The sequence below is a fragment of the Biomphalaria glabrata genome, chromosome 6, assembly GCF_947242115.1.
Source record: "Biomphalaria glabrata chromosome 6, xgBioGlab47.1, whole genome shotgun sequence".
NCBI classification, from domain to species: domain Eukaryota; kingdom Metazoa; phylum Mollusca; class Gastropoda; family Planorbidae; genus Biomphalaria; species Biomphalaria glabrata.
In genome coordinates, this window is record NC_074716.1 from 21968158 (window position 1) to 21975402 (window position 7245).

General features: G+C 33.1%; 1 long non-coding RNA gene across 5 annotated transcripts; it reads left to right on the top strand.

Annotated features, from left to right (window-relative positions):
* Nucleotides 1–3603: 3603 nt before the first annotated feature.
* On the top strand, nucleotides 3604–7245 carry LOC129927001 (uncharacterized). Of its 5 annotated transcripts, XR_008778713.1 has the most exons (5): nucleotides 3604–3715; nucleotides 5226–5368; nucleotides 5791–5890; nucleotides 6306–6497; nucleotides 7078–7245. It is a non-coding gene; the product is annotated as an uncharacterized LOC129927001 (long non-coding RNA). The 5 variants fall into 5 exon arrangements; XR_008778709.1 differs by lacking the exon at nucleotides 7078–7245 and having other exon boundaries at nucleotides 6306–6995; XR_008778711.1 differs by lacking the exons at nucleotides 3604–3715; nucleotides 7078–7245 and adding an exon at nucleotides 3891–3909 and having other exon boundaries at nucleotides 6306–6995.

Consider the following 7245-nt stretch of genomic DNA (forward strand, 5'->3'; position numbering starts at 1 on the left):
TTTTATTATTAAAGAGGTATTTTTTACCTTCAACCCCCGCTGAAGTGGGGTTTAAACTCAAAACTAAGTCAAAACCCATTAAGCTACGCTCATAACATTTTGAGTTCGTAATTAGCCTTTTTTTTTTTATATTGAAGAGGGCAGTGGCGTAGCTACCAATGTGCGGGTGGTGCGGGCCGCACAGGGCACCAAGTGGAGAGGGGCACCAAAATTCCCCCAGTATGTATTAATTTCCTATTTCCCAGAGCGTTTCAGTAGAAACGACTAATTGTATGGACACGAGCAAACATAAACTACTTTATTTTAAACATGAGCTAACGATTTATAAACTAGTCAAGTCGTTATTTTGTTTCATCTCTTTGACTATTTCTTCCATACAATGTAAGCTATAGAACAGTTTGAATCTAATTTACTAGATTTATTTCGGACACACGGTACATGTTGTTACTACACTGATCAATGCTCTGTAATATAAAGAAGAATATAGGCCAACCTTTTTTTCTTCATTATCCACTGGTTTAATCTAGATATAGAGTTTACAAATAAATTACTAAACTCTAGCTCTAAACAATTGCCTTAGTTTATTCATTTCCTTATGATTCTTTATGGTTTAATTTTGGAAATAATTCTATTGTAATGTCAATATTTTTAAATAAGCTAACCTTTGTTTTCTAAGATTTTTTTTTAACTAACTAGTTAATTGTAATACTGTAACGTAAACAAAATGATGAACAGTGCTCATGACTGATTAGTCTGGCTGACGCCTCAAAACCATTTTAAGCTCAGACGGAGAAATCTCTGATTGAAACGGCTGACCCATGGATCAAAGAGTCTAGAGGGTGAAAATCTGTTACATATCAAAAATCAGCAAAAGGAAAGGCTAGAAAGCTTTCAAAGGCTTGTTTTTTCCGGCAAATGTCAAACGGCGAGGAAGTTCTTAGAAAGTGGATGTGTTATTCGCCAAAAAAAGAATCCTTATTTTGCTTCCCCTGCATACTCTTCTGAACAAGTTCAATTACCAAATCTTCATTTAAATCCAAAGATGGATTCAATGATTGGTGGAGGTTATCCCCGAAAAAGAAAGACATGAGACCAGCAGATCTCACATTCAGTCATCGCTTGCTTGGAGGAAACTTGAAGTTCACCTGAGAGTAGGGAACAATATTGACAACACGGCCCAAGATCTATTATACAAGAGACGAAAACCTGAAGAGACTACCTGAAGAGAATCTTGGACATCATTTGTTTTCTCTAAAGCAAAATCTGGTACTACGTGGGCATCGCAAGCGAGCTGAAGAAGTGTTGGAAGGGCAAAATCAAGGCAATTTAATGGAGTTAGTAAAATTACCATCAAAGTACGGTCCACTCTTGAGGGAGCATGTGCTTCGAACTAACCTTTGTTCCAGACCGAATACATACATGTCTCCACAAATACTAAATGAATTTATTACAATATTGGGGGATCACGTTAAAAAACAAATCATACAGCAAGTAAATCAAGCCAAATATTTCTCTATTATTTTTGACAGTACACCTGACATCACAAAATTGGATCAAACTTCCCAAATTTTACGGTACGTTGTCATGGATAATGACGGGGTGCTGGTTCGTGAGTCTTTTATTAACTTCATCGACACAAAGGACAAGTATGCTGCTGGAATCGCCAAGATGATTATAGAGAAACTGCATTCGGATGGCTTCGACATAATGGACTGCAGGGGTCAAGGCTGTGATAATGCTGCGGTCATAAAAGGTTAATACTACGGTGTCCAATAACGTATTCTAGAAGTCAATCCCAAAGCACTATTCATTGCCTGCTCAAACCATTCTCTTAATTTAGCAGGAATTCGAGCTGCTGAAGCTGAAGTCAATTCGGTAACATTTTTTGGTACATTGAACCGTTTACACGCCTTTTTCTCAACTTCAACACACCGCTGGGATATCCTCATCAAAATAAACGGAACTAGCCTTAAACGTTTAGTTGAGACCCGCTGGAGCGCCAGAGGAGAAGCCGTCATGATGGTTAGGGATACATTTTCTATAATTATAGAAATTCTGGAGATATTAAATAGCAGAGAGAAAAATTCATCGACTATATCTGAAGCAGGTGGATTATTAGTTGCTATTCAGTCTTTCAGTTTTCTCACCTATCTTGGATTTTGGGCTCCTGTATTAACTGAAATTAATGATGCGCAAGTCTACCTTCAAAAACAAGGATTGTCTATTCGAGACTGCTCACTCAAACTAAAAACATTAGAGACATTTTTAAGTAGTAATCGAGAGGACATCGCTGAAGCCAGCATTACCTTTGCCGAAAGCGTGTGCTCAGATCTGAGAATCAGTACAGAACCTCAAAAACGTGTAAGCCATAAGTAAAAGATGCCTGGTGAGAAAAGTGACTACTCTGTACTTACACACAAAGAAGAGCTACGAAGGGAAATTTATTCTACCTTGGACAGGATTGTTCAAGAAATAATCACCCGATTTGAGCAACTTCATGTTGTAGCAGATAGATATGAATTTTTGTCGCCTTCCCAGCTATTAGATCCTCAGGTCGAAATCAATCTCGATAGTACTCCTAGCGACATTGATAAAAAAACGAATTTCTGCTGGAGCGAAAGAGGCTTCAACGGTTTGTCACAGTTTCATCAGAAGCCTCCGAACTTCCCAAACAAGGACATGTGAGCTCTTGAATTTTATAAAAAAAAATATCAGCTAGATGATTCAGTCACAAATATCGTCATCATGATTCGCATATTTTTTATTATTGCGATAAGCGTCGCTACATGCGAGAGAAGTTTTTCCAAACTGAAACTGATCAAGAATTACTTGCGATCAACGATGACAAATTTACGTCTCACTAATTTGGCCATTTTGTTCATTGAACAAGAGCTGGTGGAAAAAATTGATTTCGATAAAATAATTGATACTTTTGCCGGCAAGAAAGCGCGTAAAATTCATTTGTAGTATGTTTATGTAAAGTGATTTTTTGAATTAACAATATTTGATTAATGAATGCATATAATTATTTTGAACAAAAACGTAAGGTTTTGCAATGTTATTATTTAGTTAGCTTTTTTTTTTTGGGGGGGGGGGGGCATCAAGATGAGGTAAAGCACCAGGCATCATATACTCTAGCTACGCCACTGGAAGAGGGGGTTTATCGCAAATTTTAGAGGGGGGTTTTAAAATTAAAATCTTCCTTAACTGTGATCTTGGAATTAGGGGATTTTCTTTTGCATTTTTTTTTTGTTTTGTTTTATAGAAGAGAGGAGTTAACTGCAAAAACCCCAGGTAGGGGGTTTAAAACTCAAAACCCCTGGTAGGGGGTTTAAAACTCAAAACCCCTGGTAGGGTTTTTTAATCTCGAACCCTCTGGTAGGGGTTTTTAAACTCAATACCCCCTGGTAGGGGGTTTTAAACTCAAAACCCCTATGGTTGTGCTGGGGCAAGTGATGGTTTATTAGTATTAAAATCTCACCTAAAATAAACAAAAAATCAGTCACTAAATTCCAATCCCCCCCCCCACCGGCTACGCCCATGATATATATATATATATGTATATATGCAAGCCTACTCGCATATGTGCATAGGGTTAGGGTTATTTATTTCTTTTAAGCTCGCGATATTCGGCACAAACTGGATTATTCAGTCTTCACTCTAGAGCGTACACACGTGGATCAAATTAGAGCTAGCTAGATCTAGATCTAAATCTGTTAAGTTATTAGTTATACTACAAGTTATAGAGCTATAGTCACTCTAGACTCTAGTCTAGGTCTAGTCAATCTAGACTTTCATTAATATAATAGATCTATTATAAATAATTATATGAGCTGTACTTCTTGATATCAATACGTAACCGTATGTTCTTCAACTCATGGCAGCAGCCATGGAAATTCAATTGGAATGGTCGTAACTTATAAGTTAAAGTCTTAAGCCTATCACTATTATCACAAGTACAGATCATCATCAGATGACGAATCTCTAAGTACTCTAACACTACTAACAGATCTAATCTAGATAGTAGATTAGGTCTAGACTTAGAATAGATTTAGATTTATAGATATATCAGAATATATCTAGATAATCTAGAATGCTAAGACTAAGAATCTATGTCTAGATCTAGAGTCTAGAGATAGATCTCTCAAGACTAGTTTTATTATAATATCTAATAGTAGTAATAGGCTACTAGATCTAGTACGATATAATATTATTAATATATATATTATATCTAGACTTGAGACCTATTAAATCTAGATCTAGCTAGACGACTTAACTTAAGTGATTAACATGCATGCATTATGACTAGATTTACTATTTAGAATAGATTCTAGATCTAGATTCTAGAATCTACCACGACACCACGAAATGCATCTGCAGCATAGAATTAGATTAGATTTAGTTAAGGACTTACTAGATCTTAAAGCTAAATCTACTACCTTTTATTTTAACTTTCAGGTCAGAATATTAGATCTAGTCTGTATGCCTATCTAGTCACATAATTAACTGTAAACTAATACTTAGACTTAGGACTTTGGACACTTTGGTATATTAATATAATAATTATTATACTCATAGTACTCATACTCATATATATATATAGATTTTAGTTCTATTCTAATTCAAATATTTTGAGGTTAGAAAAAATTGACCTAGACTTGTAAGATATACTAAGACTTAGTAAACTTAGATCTAGATCTAATAAAAGATAGTCTAGAATAGTCTAGATTCTAAAATCTAGTTGTTATTAGAAAATTTAGTAGATATAGAATAATATTTAATTAATATATTGTTAATACAGACTAATCTTTAATTTTTTCATACTATAGGCGATAGGTCATTTAGATTAAATAATTCTAGATCTAGTAACTAGTTATAGTCATAGACCTATAGACTTATAATCTTATAATATAGATATTTACTTTGTAGAGACTAATGTACAATATTAGGCCTACACTCCAGATCTTGAAAATCTAGTCTAGAGTTTAGAATGTTTAAATTTACACAAATAAATAAAATCAAACGTTTATATTGGTTTTAAAATCAGATATTGAATCATATTGAGATATGTCTAGAAAAATATGTATATATATATATATATATATAGTATATCTATATTAGGGGCCTATATATAATAGACTAATGCCACTAACGGCTAACCCTATAGCTGCTATAGACTATAGCCCTATATTGTTTTTGTTTTTTTTTTTTAAATGTTCCTTCAGAGTTGAAGATATCTACTTGGTAGTCTAAACCTCAAAGGAGCTTAGGGAAGTGATGGCAGTTGCAGGGTATGAACCAGACGACCATGCAGAGACCAACGAGGCGACCAAACAGTCCATCGTGCATACCACATAACCAGGTCCAGGTAGCGTTACATCTTTATTCACCAATACTCAATGTCTCAATATATGTTAGATTTTATTTTTTGTAAATTTTAAAGACTCTAGGCTCTATGTAATAGAATTAAATAGATCTATACAGATCTAGAAATTCTAGATCTATAAACTAGACATAGATTCATAGATCTAGATTATATTTAGATCTAGCTAGAATATCTAGAGGTCTTAATACTAATTATTATATTATAAATTTTTCTACAATTTGATCTAGGATTCATTCTATAGGCTTAGCTAAGGCTTAGGCTTTTTAAAATTTCATTGTGTGGATACTGTTAAAGAAAAAATACAGTCTCATCGTTAGGCTATAGCAACAGTTTTTCTTATACACCATACCATAAACATTTCAGGATTTGTCTTTATTGTAATTTTTTTTTTTTTTTTTTTTTAGAATGCCAGTTTTCTTTAAGGGCAGCTGACAATAAGAATTGTCTATGTATGCACTACAGATGCTGTTCAATATCTTTTCATGAGGAAGCCTGCTCAAAAAGGTACGAAGAATAAATTTTTCTTTAAGATTACTGATCAGTGACCCCCCCCCCCCCCCTCCCCCCAAACCAAATGAAAATTTTAATGAGATCAAATCGATTAAATAAAAAAAATGTAAAATAAATGTTAATCTTGTGAAACAATGTTCGAGAGCAATATCTTCAGCTTTTTGTAATTTCACTGAGATTTAAGTTCATTATTAATTTGCATAAAAAATTATAATGAACATTTATACAATGAAAATAGGGCCTACATAGGATTGTTTTTGACCTAATGTCATTATATAGCAACAATCCTTCTTGTATACCTTATCTTAAACATTTTGTGTTTTGCCTCTATTGTAATATTATTTTTTTTTGCATTCTTTAAACATTTTTTATGTTTTTATTTATTTATTTTTTTATTTTTTTTTAACAGATCGCCACATTTTCTTTAGGGGAAGTTGACATTAATCTTTTAGGTTAATAATAACCTATGCATGCAGTACAGATGCTGTTCATCATCTTTTCATAAGCAAGCCTGCTCAAGAAGGTAAGAATTAAATTTTGCTTTTAGATTACTGATCAGCAATCTGAAAGTAAATTGTTAATGGGATGGAATTGATTAAATGTAAATAAAGAAATGCTATCCTAATTTTGAAATATGCTGGTTGTGGTTTTTTTTTTAGTTATGTTTTTTTTAAGTTTCACTGTGATAATTGTTTATTTTAATTCTAGAATAACTTTTCAGCCAACTTATTTTTAAAATTACCATAGAACTCTAATTACAACAGAATATAGTTGTATTAGTAAGAGCCTGTGATAAAGTTAATATAAATAAATTGGACAAAATATAATATTGAATGAATTGAAGCCTAGCTCGATCTAGTCTGCCATTGCACTTTTAGCATAGTCAAATACCAGTGCCACATTTGCTGACACCAATTCATAACATTTAATTTAAGGAGAAGATTGAACTCCAAATTTTGAAATACCATTAATTTTTGTGTTGCTTAATAGGCTTTAGAAGCAACCTAATTTTTGAGCACCGTTTATCATCAAGGGCTGGAAATATAACCGTTAAATAGTATGTCCACATAGATAAATGTAAGGTCTTCTGATGTTTAATTGTTAGATTCTTTTTATTATTATTACAGCTTGAAGGTAGTTTTATTACATGACTATAATATTTATTTGTTTGTTTGTTCCAGCTGCTGTATGGAAGTCAAAATATGAATTATTGCCACCAGTCTTGAAGTCAGCTTGTAAAGAATGCTAAGAATTGAATGAAAATGCTGTCTTGATATCTTGTTTGTGCTGTTATATTTGTCTTTTGTGTTGGTTAATTATTCCATGAATAAAAAATAAAAAAAAGTTAA